The sequence below is a fragment of the Propithecus coquereli genome, unplaced genomic scaffold, assembly GCF_000956105.1.
Source record: "Propithecus coquereli isolate 6110/MARCELLA unplaced genomic scaffold, Pcoq_1.0 Scaffold812, whole genome shotgun sequence".
NCBI lineage: Eukaryota > Metazoa > Chordata > Mammalia > Primates > Indriidae > Propithecus > Propithecus coquereli.
The window spans coordinates 207,171-221,648 of NW_012154308.1; the positions used below are offsets into that span (position 1 = coordinate 207,171).

Below are 14,478 nucleotides of genomic sequence, written 5' to 3' on the forward strand. Positions count from 1 at the left end.
ACAGGTCCCGTCCACTCAGGGATGGTGTTTAGACAGAAAGCACAGTAAGGCCGTCCTGCTGGTGGGAATATCTGCAGATGTCCCCATTGTGGGAAATGGCCACTGTTCCGAGCCTTGGGTGCCCCTCAGTGGCCCCACTCGCTCCCCGGGACACCCCCCGCAAGCCTCACTTGGCACAGCATGGCTCCTGGACCCTGCCCCTGAGCCCTGTTAGATTGTTTGGTGCCCACATAGGTGGTTACAGGTGTGACTATCACTGTCTGCTTCTGGGACCCAAGGTTCCGGTCGGGGCCCAGGCATCAGACACGGAAACACACAAATGAGCATCTAATGTGAGAAGGCAACGAGGGCAATAAGGAAAAGAAATGCTACAGGCAGAAACAGGCCCTGGCCTAGGTGGGAGGGGTGCAGTCAGGGCAGGGCTGTCTGAGCAAGCGGCCTTTAAGGCGAGACCTGAGGAAGGAGCGGGGTTTAGCCAGGTAAGGGCAGGAGGGGTGGGAGGCAGCAGTCCAGGTGTCTCCACAGGAGGCTTGCTTGCAGCCTGGACATCCTTCACTCTGAGGCGTCCCCAAGCCAGAGGGGAAGCAGAGGGATTTCTCCTCCATGTCCTACAAAGAGCACTGGACTCTGAGTCTGCCAGAGCACTGTTCAATCTCAGGCCGGTCACACCCTTTCTGGGCCTCAACTTCCCTATCTATCCAAAGGGAGGCCCCTTCAGACCACAAGCCCTCCCCGTCTGCCCCAACCCTGAGGACCTGGGGAGACCAGCAAGTCCCGTTCAAACGCCACTTCTCGGGACGCCCCTGACTGTGTAAGGCAAAGAGGCCCGGCCGCTGGCGCAGCGGGTGGCGGGCCGGAGAGCTCCGGACCATTCTGTCTCCTTCTCTGAGTTATTAAGAGCCACCGGGAAGCAGACACAAAGAGAATTGTCCTGAGCTAGAGTCAGCCCCCAGCCCCCAGCCGAGAACAATCAGAGAGGAAAACCAAGGCCATTTGTCCAGCACAGAGTGCGGCAGTGACGGCGGCTGGGAAAATGCCGAGTATTTCTCAGCTAAAATTAGCCACCTACTAAATCTTTACATCAAGGGCAACCCGAAGCCTCTATTGTTTTGAACTTGGGATCCCAGGGGACTTGGGGGCAGGGGCTCTCAGGAGAAGCAAGTGACCATCCCCTCTCCCAGGGACGCGGCCAGCCAATGCTGAGCTGGCCCTTGAGCCTCAGGGGTGCCCAGTAAGTGTCAGAGGACAGATGGACAGACAGGGAGGTAGTCTGGCTGCCCAAGGTCACCAAGTGTTGGTGGCTGACACAATCTCTGGTTCCCTCAGTTGAGACATTCTCCCGTCACCAGTGACATTGATTATACTCTGGGCTAAACGGGACTGGGGCAGGTGTTGAACTAGAAGGAATCGCAGGAAATGTGGGTGAGAAAATAACTCTTCATCCTTTCTGGAAGCAGCAGCAGAGTGGGCATCATGCTTTGCTTCCCCTTGTTCCTGCCACTGGGTCTCAAACCTGGCTGAGCATCCTCCCTTCACCGCTTAGTAACCTCTGACTTCGGGCAACTTTAGGTAAACAACAGAGGTGGCTATGGATACCAGCCTCACAGGGTTGTTGCAACGATAAAATGAGATAATGTAGATGATGTAGATATTGACAATGGTAATAATTTTAAAATGTGGTTTCTATTCATTAAGCCCCTTTGATGTGCCAGGCACTGCTCTAAGCTCTTTATGCATATTAACGTGTTTAATCCTTGCTAGAAATACTACTACCCCATTTTGCAGATAAGGAAATGGAGGCCCAGAGAGGATAAGTAATTGGCAGGAACACACAGGCCGGGCGCGGTGGCTCGCGCCTGTCACCCTAGCTCTCCGGGAGGCGGAGGCGGGAGGATCACTTGAGCCCAGGAGGATGACACCACCGCACTCTAGTCGGGGCGACAGAGCGAGACTCTGTCTCCAAAAATAAATAAATAAATAAAAATTTTTAAAGATGTGAAAAGGAACACAGGTGGTGGCCGTCACTACCATCATCACCACACACGGGTCCTGGTTCAGACTCCAGGAGCCAAGCCCAGCACCGAGCCGCCATGTCATTCCTTTAGGTCCTTTTGAAAGGCCTCCAGCTGAATCGTGGCCGTGCAAAGGGAAAAGGAGAAGTACGTTGGCACCCTCATCCGCGCCAAGTGTTTGATGTTTTCATCGGGAGGCAAGAGAGCGTAGAGCCGTGGCCTGGCGGGGCACCTGGACACTTGTCAGAGAGGCACGTTCTCAGGGCCCACCCCACACCTGCTGAATCAGAACCTGGGGCCAGGAGCCAGCGGCACTTTGGGTCCTTGCAAGCGCTTCAGGTGACCCTGGTGCGTGCCACGGTTTGAGTGCCACTGGCACAGGTTAAGGAGTGTGGGCTTAGACTCAGAGAGCCCCAGATTCCAATGCTGACTACCCTGCTCTGTGACCTTGGGCAAGTAGCTCGACCGCCCTGTGCCTGAGTTTCCTCACCAGCAAAATGGGGATGATGGTAGGAGTACCTACCTGGAAGGGCTGTTGGGAGGATTCGGCTAGATAATGGACGCCAAGTACTTGGCGCCGTGCTGGGAGCCGGTTAGCGCTGTAGATGGTGGCTGTTACTAGTCACCTGTATTGCCTGCTGGCTCTGAAGAGATACTAAAGGGAGAGGCGGATCTTTGTGGCCAGGGAAGCCCATTCATCCCAGCTGGAGTGAAGCTTCGCCTCCCGGACAACCTGGCAGAACTGGGGGGCCAGTTAACAAAGGCCACCCTCCCAGGCTGAGGGGATCGGGACAGCTGAGATGGACACCTCCTCCCCACCTGGCCTCTCCCCTCCGGCAGAGGCCCCCTGTCTTCCAGGAGCTCACGATGCCCACCAAAGAGACCATGAACTAAGTACTTTTCTCCTCCCAGCTCTCAGGGAGAAAACCAAGGCTTCTCCGGGGAAACCAACTTTGAGAATGACAGTCTGGCGGTGTGATTTCAGCCCCCAGGCTGGTGGGGTCGGGGGTCCTCAGCTGCATCCAGGAGCATGTCTCTGCTGTTCTCCCCTCCACCTGCATGTTTTTGAAGGCTCCTTGGAGGCCCAGGGGAGCCATGTGCTACGTTTCCCTGCCTTCCTCCCTGCAGAGAGACTCCTGGGGCCAGGCCCTATCTTCCCCACACAGCCGCTGCTCAGGAAGGGCCTGCCCAGCCTCGGGGGGCCGCAGGCTCTTGGTGAGGCACCCACCCCTGACTCCTGGCTGTCCACACACTTTAGTGTCATGTCACACTTTCACACCTCTGGCCTCCAGCTGTCTCTGTGAAGTGGGTATAGTGATGATGTGCCCATTCCACAGATAAACAAACTGAGGCCTCACGAGGTATGGCAGCTGGCCCAGAGTCACCCACAGAACTGGTAGCCAGCCAAGATTGTTCTGGTGTTTCCCTCCACTGAGCCATACTTCCATCTTTTCTTTTTTTACCCTCTAAGACTTCCTTATCCACCCCCAAGAAATCCACGGAAGGGAACTGACAAACCGAGTGCCTGCTATGGCATAGGTTCATTTCACGAGATCCCTGCTGCCGTGAGGGGAGCCGGGCTCAGGGACAGGGAACAGCTCCCTCAGGAAATGATGGCAGAACTGGGCTGAAGCAGCCCCCCTTACGTCAGGGTTCCTCCTCCTCAGATAACCGCATGCAGGTTTTCAGGCTCCGCCGCCCTCTGCCCTCCCTGGGGCCAGGTGCCTCTCTCTGGACGAGAGCCCTCTCGTGGTGCCCGTGGCTGGACGCCTGCCCGCCCTCCTGCACCCTTCCTCTGGCTGCTCGCTGAGAGGACGAGGTGAGCAGGCCGCGCCCTGAGCCAAGGAGGCCCGGCGATTACATCAGCAGACGCAAACAGGCAGGCAGGGGCAGGGACGGGCGTCCCCCGGGGCTGGAGACGGGCTCCATCCGCCCCACGCGAGTCTGTTTCATTCCCTCCTTCGAGCTTGCATCAGCCTTTTGCAGCTCTGTGTCATCACGGAGTGGGCCGGAGCAGCAGTGGGAAGGCCGGGGCAGGTGGGGATGGGGAGCAGGGCCCTGGCTGGCACCTCGAGCCCGGAGGACAACCCTGGAGCTGTTGGCCAAGGTGTTCGCCAGGGTCCCTGGCAGCTCTGGGAGGCGTGCCCACCACTTCTCACGGAGAAAGCACTGTCGTTCCCTCTTACCCGCGGTTTCACTTGCCATAGTTTCGGTTACCCGTAGTCAACCTTGGTCCAAAAATATTAATGGAAAATTCCAGAAGTCAACAATTCACAAGGTTTAAATTGTGCATCCTTCTGAATAGCGTGATGAAATCTCGCGCCATCCCGCTCCATCCTGCCCAGGACATGAATCATCCCTTTGTCCAGCGTGTCCACTCTGTATAAAGTGACTTGCCCGGAAGTCACTTAGGAGCCCTCTTGGTTATCAGATCGCAAAAACATAATATGTATAGGGTTTGGTACTATTCGAGTTTTCCGGCACCCGCTATGGGGTCTTGGAGTGTATCCCCCGCAGATAAAAGGGATTACTGTAATAAAAATTAGCTGGTGCACAGGGCTGCCCAGCTGGCAAAATATCTTTGTACTTCTGACTTTGGGTGTTAACAACAGCCCTGGAGACAAAGCAAGTGAAAGTGGTCCCATTTCTCAGAAGGGAAAATTGAGGCTCAGAGGGAACTGGCTTCCCCAGGGTCAACTGAGGACCTGTCAGTCAGTGACAGCACCAGTGCATTTCAGCCCAAGAAATGCATGGGATTATAGGAGCCCGAAGACTAAATCCCTACAGGGGTAAAAGTCGTCAAAGCCTGCTTCCTGGAGGAAGTGGGCTGCCTCCCTGACTGAGGCGGAAGAGCTACAGACAAAGCTATAGATTGACTCTGCACTGGTGGTGGGTCGGCAGGCAGAAGGACATTACATGTCTGCAGAGCTAGGCTGAGCACTGGTCTGAGAGTCAAGATGTCTGGATTCTAACCTTGAACCTTGGCTGCGAGCTTCCCATTGGTGGAATTAAAGCTTGGTCGCTGCTCTCAGGGCCCTGCCACAGGCAAGGTCAAGCGGAGGCACTCAGGAAGCGTTTGGTGAGTGAGCGAATGGGCACGAGTTCTCTGCCCACCATCTGCCTCCCTCGCAGCACACCTGAGCAGCCACACACACCTTCCCCTCGGCCACCTGCCTCCCCACTTCTCCACCAGCTGACAGCTCAGCTGCTCACCCAAGCCCCAGGGCCAGGGTCTCGCCCACCGCTGGCCCAGAGAGGCCGGGGCAGGCGCATCGGGCTGCGTGCCAGGAGGCCGACACTCCAGTCCTAGCTTTGCCTCCAAGCTGCTCTGTGACTCAAGGCAAGTTGCTCCCTGCCTCAGGTCCCCTGCGTGTTCCTGGGAGCCTGTGTCTACAAGGCCTGCTCTCCCTGGGGCCCGTGGAGCCTTAGCCCCAGTCCTGGCCTTGGGGAAGGAGGCCAGAGGTGGCTGCCTTCCTCCCTCGCCCCCGGGGACTGAGCAAGAACCCAAGTGGCTTCCAGGTTCGGAAAAGTCCAAGGTCCCTTTGCCTCACTCCCCACTGCCAGGCACGCTCAGGGGCTCTCTCTTTCTCCCTCTCCCCGTGATGCCGTCTCTTCCTCTGTTCATGTCTCCCCATCACCCTCTTCTCTTGCCATGCCGCAATTCACAGATTGGCAAAGGCCAGAGTCTGGGCACCCCTTTTTTCTCTCCCTGCTGTGACTGTCCTTATGCCAACCCAGTGCCAACATAGAAGGGGTGCTGCAGCCACAGACTGGCTGGCTATTTGCCCTTGAACAGGTCATTGCCTGACCTCGGGGTCCCCGAGGAAGTGAAGTGACCTAGCCTAGTGTCTGAGCCGCGACATGGCAACAGGTCAACAGGTTCGCGGCAGTTTTTCCATTTGGCGATGTGCCTGGTAGTTGCCTCCCTTCTGCAGGGAAGGGTGTTGGGTCCTAGGGCATGGCGCTGAGGAAGGCAGAGGAAATTCACGTGCCTCGGGCACTCCAAGAACAGGCTTGACCCGGACTCCCCAGGGTGGCAGGGGGACATAACCACTGTTCTGTCTGGCCTAGCCCAGGCGGCCCCTGGGCCAGAGCGCATACCTATGGGCGCTTTGACATTTCCGAGGGAAAGTGGCAGGACACTGGGCGTTTTTCTGTCCAGCACCCAGACATGCAGAGCCAGCTTGATGGCATTGCTAGGCCGGTCCCCCATGCCAGCTCTGTCTCCTGCAGCTTCTGCAGTGACCTGGAACACATGACAAGAGCCAGCAGCCCAGCTGGCCCGCCCATCTGACGCATGTGACTTGGGGGCGCGGGGGGCAGGGTTGGAGAGAGAAGCCTGGTGCGTTCTGCTGGTGGTTTAAAAGTCCTCAGTTAACAGCCTTGAAAGGAGAACAGGATACACAACTGCATATGGTGGGCCCCATTTAAGTAACTAAGTATTTGCGCATCTAAGGAAGTCAGAGAGGATCAGCGTCCAGTGTTAATTCACCTGGGAGTAGGAATGGGGTGGTTTTTATTTTTATCTTTATTTTTTATTATTATTATTTACAACGCAAGGGTTTTACCTTTGTAATCAGAAAAGGCCAAAAAAAGAAGTGCTTTCATTAGAAGGAAAAGAAGGATTTTTTAAAATGAAGTCCCCCCTCCTCCACGGGAGTCTAGTGCCCAGTTTCTCTTTCTGGCTCTATTGCTCAGGTGCTGTGTGATCTGAAGCCAGGCCACACCCTCTCTGGTCTCTATCCTGGAGGGCAGTGATTAGATGGTTTCTGAAGTTCCATCAGTCCGTGCCGTCCTGCAGGATGGGATTTCCCAAGGGAGGAGCTCCTGCAGCCCAGGTCAGCCCAACCCACGCCCACTCCCTGTGGCTGCTCCCTCCCACCTGCACCTGCCAGCCCCGGTGTTTGTGGAGAGGCTGGCCACGTGCTGGCCGAAGTCTTGCGTCTGCAGTGGGCCTGGCTACAAGAGCAAACAAGGTCTCCAGCCCTCATGGAGCTCGCCTTCTGGAGAGCAGACCTCTCCAGAGACAGGACAGCAAACAAACACCTACGCGAAGAGAGTGATTCCAGAGGGAGGTGTCCACGGGACAGGAAGGTAGAGGATGATGCATTTACATTGGTGGTCAGGGAAGGGCTCACTGGGGAGGTGGCATTTGTGCTAAGGTCTCAATGGCAAAGTGAGCCCAGAGCATGTGGGGGTGGAAGGGGTAACAGGGCAGGGGGTAACATCCCGGAAGGAGAGACCAGCACAGGCCCTGGGGTGAGAATAAGCAGCACATGTCCCAGGGACAGGAAACATGCCTGGGTGGCTTGGAGCCCAGGGAAAGATGGTGAGCGTCTGGAGTTTGGGGGTTCCGTGGGGCTTAGGACTTCCTTCCAGGTGCAAAGCGAAGCCACTGGTGGGCACAAGCCACTGGAGGGGTGGTTTGGATTCTGCAAGCTCACCCGGCTGCAAGGTGAGAAGCAAGGAGCACGCTGAGGAAGGGTCCAGCAGGAAGGCCCGGGCTTGGAGACTGCAGGGAGGGGGTGGGGGCGGCTGTGCAGTTTGAGGCGTGTCTCGGAGGTGTATCCGGCAGCGTCCAGGTCCACCCAGCATCGCGGGCTGGGTGCGGCGGGGAGAAAGGGAAGCACCAGGGGACCACCCCAGATGGGACCTGAGCAACTGCTGTTCGGTGGAATCTGAGATTACAGCTGAAATTCACCCCGTCCCAACTCTGGATGGGAGAGAGGTGACCAAATAAAATAGCAGGTCCCCCACATGCCGGAGTCACAGGCGGGAAACTGCCATTGCCTTAAAGGGGACAACAGCGTTGACATAGGCAGTCCTAAGAAAGGAGTCACTGTCCCAGCCTGGTTGAGGCTCTAGGGTGTCCAGGGGAGTGTGCTGTGGATGTGACCTTGGCGGGGCATGCGTGGGCCTGCCGGCGTGAGCGTGTGTGTCTGAGTGGGGGTCAGTCCCCTGTCACTGAGTGGGGTGCCAGGCTGGCACCGGGCCTCTCCCATGGATCTCTGTTTGGCTCGGGCGTTCCCAAACAAGTCCGAGGCTTGGGAGGGCCAGGCCCACAGAGGAAGGGAGGCCAAGGCTGGGGTTAGGAAGCCGAGAGCCCCTCCCCTCCAGCAAGCTAGTGAACTCCTAGCTGTGACCTTGGGCATGTCCCTTCACTTCTCAGAGCCTCGGTTTCCTCATCCACAAAACGGGACAGCTTTGCGGGACTGTTGCATCGTTGATGATGTGTGTTATCAAATTAAAACACACGGGTTTTTAAGTGCCGTGCTGAGTGTGTGGTTATTCTGTGGAGTAGGATGGACGAGAGGGCTTTGCGCTCCTTGTCTGGGACAGGAAGGGGGAGTAGAATGCCCCCTCCTCAGGGCCCTGACTTCCAGGCACAGTGACACCATCAGACCTGGGACTTGGAAAGGGAACCAAAAATTAGCCCAGAGGGACCCAGATCCAGGCCAAAGGAGCCCAGCGGGCCAAGGAAGGGCCTGGAGGAGGGGCCAGGGCTGGGGCCTGTGGGTGTGTGGCATGCAGCCTCCCCGGTGCCACTGCGAGCTGGGAGAGACCAGTGACCCAGTGACAGTAGTGTCCTTCCCCACTTCGTCAGCGGCGTGTCCCCTGTAAGACGGGGCCGGGCTCTGTTCCAGTGCTCCGTGCCTGCCCCGGGCTCGTCCCCAGCCTCCCGTCAGCTCCTTCACACACCCCTCCAGTCCTTCGAGGGTGGACACGTCACAGGAGCAGCAGACAACCCTTTGGGCTGCAAGCTCCCGCCCTGGCGAAGCCACTTCCTGTGGCCAGCGCCGGAAGTGACGTCATGGGCACAGATGGGTGCAGAGGGTGTGGGAAAAGGGCTGTGCGAGGGGCCGCCTTTGTTAGGAATGACTCGGCGTCCCCCCAGCCCACCGGCCCCATTTGTCATCAGTAACGGCCATTGTGACCGCCTCTGAGGGGGGCCCCGGCCTGAACCCCACAGCCACGAGGAGCCAGGGCCAGATGGAGGAAGGGCTTTGTGTCCAGGGAGGGGTCTGTTCAAGTGGGGCTGTGTGTTTTTAAAACATAATAATAAATGGGCTCCTCTCCCCCAGCTCCGCGCATCCCCACTGGGCACATCAGCCGGGCCGTGAATGGAAGAGATTTTCCATGCAGTGGGAGAATTAGCCGGTGTCCAGGGGCTAGAGAAAGACTGTGATTGCTGATGATAAATGTGCCCAGTGTGGGGCGTTTCTCTGTCCTCACCTCCCGCCTGCACCCCTGCCCCTCCCGGTCCCGCGCCAGCCAGCCCTGGAGACTCGGCCCGCTCAGCTCCAGGTGCCCGCCCCGGGGCTGAGCCTGGGGGACCCAGGCCTGGGGACAAAAGCCAGCAGCGGGGGAGGGTCAAGGCCCTCCCTACCAGACCCCTGCAGCCTCCCGCTGAGGTCTCCACCCTGGGCGGCAGGGCTGATCAGAGGTGGACCCAGCCGAGACGGATGGCAATGAGTTCCCATCCGAGGCACAGGGATGACAACGCCTAGGGCTTTACCCACAGCCCTCCCATGGCTGTGCTGTCTCTCTGGGCTCTGTCTCCCCTTCTCAGTCCTGAATCTGAAACTGGGCTCTGAGCTGGCTGGGCTGTTAATTTGCTGTGTGGCATTGCATCGGTCACTTCCCCTCTCTGAGCTATAGAATGCAGGGCTCTGGGGACCCCAGACGATAGGAGCGTCAGCCTTCCATGCATCTAGTCTACCGGGGCTCCGGCCACGCTAGGCCGAGGGAGAGCCAGTGTGGGGTCTCAGAGATCCCGCACACAGCTCAGCTAGAGAGCAGCTCCTGCCTGCCGCCGCCTCCTGGCACTCATACTGCAGTTAGTGCAGCATGTTTACGTCTGTTTCTCCGCTGACCTTCGCAACAACACCTCAAAGCTGACAGAGCAGGAACTGCTATCTCCTTTTTCATAGATGGGGAAACTGAGGCCTTGCGAGTTAAAATGACCTTCCCGAAGTCTCCTGGTGCAGAGTGAGGGTTTGAACCAGGGCTGCTGGCTATGGGGCCAGCCTGTTCTGCTGCACCCCCAGCCAGCTTGGGGCCCAGGCTCAGGGTCAGGGTAAGGGAGGCAGAGTCCCTTCTGGAGGGACACACGGGAAATACACCTTCTCTACAGCTGTCCCGTGGCTGTTCCTTCGCCTCCCAGGCCCTGACTCCTGCTCATCCTGGTGGCTTAGATTTTGCTTCTCCCATCCAAGTACTAACCAGGCCCAACCCTGCTTAGCTTCCAAGATCAGATGAGATCAGGCGCGTTCAGGGTGGCATGGCCGTAGACAGATTTTGCATCTCTTAGACACGTCTGTCCCCAGTGTTGGCACTGCCCTGGCCCAGGCCCTGGGGGGAAGCCTGTGGACTGGCACAGGGCCTGCTGTCCTTAAGCTCCACTTCCCTCCCAAGCAGGCACCCTGTCCTGGACGCCGTGGGGGACACCAGGAAGGGTGTGGCGTGTTCCCTGCCCGCCAGGAGCAGCCACCAGAACTGCAAAGCAGCCTTCAAGCCGCCTGGCTCAAAGTATTCCCGCCAGAAGCAGGAAGGCACCCCCTAGACCCTACTGTGGTCACCTCACCTCCCCGCATTTTAAGTGGGTTGTGACAGGATGGAATTTGTCTAGAAGGAAGCCAGGATGGAGGTGAGGGATGCAAAATTTGTCTTAGAGAATATTTGAAAGAAAGATGAGAAGGCCAGGAAGGGCAAGCTGCAGCCTCCAGAGACTGGGAAGCTGTCACCGGGAAGAGGAGGCACACTGTTTGGGGTGACCTCAGACGTTAGAGTTTTAGCAACGGCTGGAACCTCAATAGCAAATTGCAGCTGAGAGTAAGGAAGCCTTTACTAGCTGTTAGGTCTGTCCAAAGGAGAGCCTGGCTCAGAAAAGCAGTGGTGAGTTCCCCGTCCCTGGAGGTATGTGAGTCAAGGTTGGATGAGGAGTTGATGGGAGATATCCGGTGAGATGAGATGGCCCTCTAAGTAACCTCTATAGAGACCTCATACGGGCAGGTGAAGGCAAATTAAAAGTGAGACCTTGAATGGTGCTCAGCAGGAGGTCCCACCCAGCGGCGCTGGTGGTCATTTTGGTCTGAGGCCTGGGATGGGTGGACTGGAGCACCTCCTCCTTCCCTGAGCTCCACCCATGCTCTGCCCTAGGACTACTGTATGGGGGGCAGAGCTGGAGGGGTTTGAGACAAAATCTTACTCTGTCACCCTGGCTAGAGTGCAGTGGCGTCACCATAGCTCACAGCAACCTCAAACTCCTAGGCTCAAGTGATCCTCCTGCTTCAGCCTCCCAAGTAGCTGGGACTACAGGCGTGCACCACCATGCCTGGCTAATTTTTCTATTTTTAGTAGAGACGGGGTCTCATTCTTGCTCAAGCTGGTCTTGAACTCCTGAGCTCAAGCGATCCTCCCGCCTCGGTCTCCCAGAGTGCTAGGATTACAGGTGTGAGCCACCGCGCCCGGCCTGTGATGAGTATTTGAGCCAGGAATAGCAATGGCGAGAAAGGTAACCCTACCATAAGCAAATTTGCTTTCTGGAGAAAAACTTGACTCAGAAGGACACTTTCACACGTGATCAGCTTCTTCATAAGGGATCTTAAAATCGCAAAGTGTGAGAACCAGAGGAGGGCCCGCGTGACTGACTTGGTGCCAACCCCCTCATTTTACAGTGGGAACGCCAAGGCCTGAGGGAGAAAGGCCACACAGCTATGTCAGCCCCCAGCTGGGGTGCAAACCCCACGACAAACAGTAAGGGTGACGGTGTCCACTCTGATTGCAAAGTTTGAGAAGTTGTACAGTGCCCAGCGGGTACACACACCCCCATTAGTAAGTCATGGAAGCTATTTAGGAATGGAATACAGATATTCTTTTTTCTTTCCATGTATCCTGAGATTTTAGGATTTATTATAAAGACTTAGGAAGCTGTTTGGATCTAATTAATATATTCCTATTAGGAATTTCTTTTTGGCCTTGGGATACCATGAAAAAATTACTGAGACACTAAAGAACAGTTTGGGCATCTCTGTCTGGGGTTACCGTGGGGCTCAGCGAGTTAATACGAAACACCCTCGGAGCAGTGCCTGGCAGAGGACGGATCCAGGAGCCCCGAGAGCCTGGTACTCTCCCTCCGAGCTGGCACCCACGGGGCCCGGATTAGGGCGCCCTCACCTGGCCCACCTGTCGAGCCTCCCTCAGCCACCGGCCCCCAGCCAGGGCCGAGGAGGACTGAGGGCAGGGTCCGGCTCAGGGTCGCACAGGCCCTGGCACCCACACACGGCCCCTCATTTAATTTGCATTCCCTGTGCCCCTGCTGCATGCGGCCAGCACACAGTCCACCGTGGCCCCTCTAGGCGGGAATCTCGGGTCAGCCTGATTCTTCGTCCTTGTCTCCTGGCAGCGTCTGCCTCCAGGACGCCTGGGTGTGGGGACAGGGCAAGGGGCCAAGAGCTCCGTCGAGAGGCCCTGAGGGGATGCTCGGCCCATGTCCCTGCCCAGGCCGGAGACGGATCTTTGTGCCAGCGCTGAGAGGAGCGGCGGGGCAGGGAGGGCGGGGCGGTGGGGCTGCGGACACAGCCCCGCTGCACTAATGGATGTCTAATGTTTGCTTTCCTCGGTCACGTCTGCGCTCGCTTTATAAATGAGCTGCATTAGGGTTATAAAACAAGTCATAAATGCAGCCCGCAGTGCCTCGGAGCACCGGGGCAGCCGTCACCTGGGGACTGGGGGTGGCGTGGTTAGAAGTAGGGGCGGGCACGCTATGTGCACCCACGGGCTCCCACGCCCCTTCTCTGGTGGCCATTGCCCACCCCCAAGGGAGGCCTGTTGCCCCCACTTCATAGATGAGCTGCCTGAGGCCCCAGCGGGGCTGCTTCAACCCAGGGTGTCTGAGTCCGAAGCCCGAGTCCGCTTCGCCGCCCTCAGGGCTGAGACAGGCAAGAGGCTGGTGGGGGAGGTAGGCCTGGGCCTGGCAGGTTCTCTACTGCCCAGATGCCCTCCCACCTCCATCCTGCTCTCCCAGAGCTCCCGGCCTGGCAGGGAGGCCACAGTGCCTGTCTCAGGGTGGGACAGGGACCAGCTCTCAGGCCACTAGAAACCAGTGTCCAGCTCCCTTGACTGTGATCATGTCACTGTATCATTGTCCCATCAACTCCCCCAGCTCCCAAACCCCAGGGCACTGTCAATTTGCCTACAGAGAGCGCGTCTCCATACTGGCAGAGGGAAGTGGGTGTGAGGCGAGCCCCGGCCTGGCCTCAGACACCCTCTTGCTGTGCCCAGGTTAGCTGCCCACTAACGGGTGGCCTCGGGCAAGTCACTGACCCCATTTGGATGGTCTTCAGGTTCGTCACTTTGAAATGAGAAGGACAGTCCCAGCCCTGCCAGCCCTGCCATGAGAGAGCCCCGTAGACTGTAGGGTCCTGGCCAGTGTCCAGGGGCTATTAGGATCCTCAGGTGCGGAGACACCCACAATGTTGGAGCTACATCATGAGAGCAGTGTGGCATCTGGGGCAACATCCCAAAAGCTGAAGCCCGTTTCTCGGGTTTAAACCTTGGCTCTTCCTCTTACTAGCTGTGTGACCTTGGGTTAGTTGCTTAACCTCTCTGAGCCTCCATTTACGCATATATAAAATGGGGACTAATAGAACATGCCTTACAGGGTTGTTGCAAGAATTAGATAAGTTAGCTACTGAAAGCACTGAAAACACAGCACCTGATGCTGGGTAAGCAGTAATTATTTCAGTGCGGCAACATCTACCTACTGTGTACCAGGGCCCTCCCAAGCATTCACACTTTTATCCCACGGGATCCTCAAAGCAGCCCAGAGAGAGGGGAAGGGTGCTCACTTCCCTTAACAAGGTGGGAGTTAGGTCCTCTCCCTGGGCACACAGAACATGCTGGAGGGAGCTGGAGCCACGCCCTGTCTTGCTGGCTTCCCCTGTCTCCCCCAGGTCCCTCTGTCTGTCTTGCTCTCTCACACACTGCCCAGGCCTGGAGCCCGGAGCCAGGGACAATTAATGCATTTTCTCCCTAAGTTGCCCCAGTCTTAGCAGGGTCTCCTGGTCCACAGAGATCAAACATGGTCAGGCATGTTGTGTTCATTCTGCTCTTGGGAGACAGGATGTCCCTTGGCCCCCCTGCCTGCAGGGGGACTCTCTAGGACCAAGCGTGGCCTCCTGGACTGGAGAACAAGTGCATGATCCCAGAGACCACTTGGGCCTCCCGGAACACCCCCCGCCCCCCGCAACCCTCCACTCCAGGCAGGCACTCCGGCTCGAAGGGCTGGGCAGACAATCACCCCACAGCTAAATTCGCCGTTTCCTCTGGAGCAGTGAGCAGAGGAGGACAAGCCCCCACAGCTGTCCTCAGCCACCTGATCGCTTGGCATTTGGCGTCGGAAAATCAGTTTTCCTAAGTGGACTGTAAACCGATGGCCTGGCCTGGCCTGGTTTCCCTCCCTCCC

At 57.5% G+C, this 14,478-nt stretch overlaps 1 protein-coding gene across 1 annotated transcript in view; it reads left to right on the top strand.

The window, feature by feature from the left end:
- Nucleotides 1-14,478, top strand: part of UNC5B (unc-5 homolog B (C. elegans)) — an 84,882-nt gene that overhangs the window by 50,889 nt on the left and 19,515 nt on the right. The gene's annotated exons all lie outside the window — the stretch shown is intronic.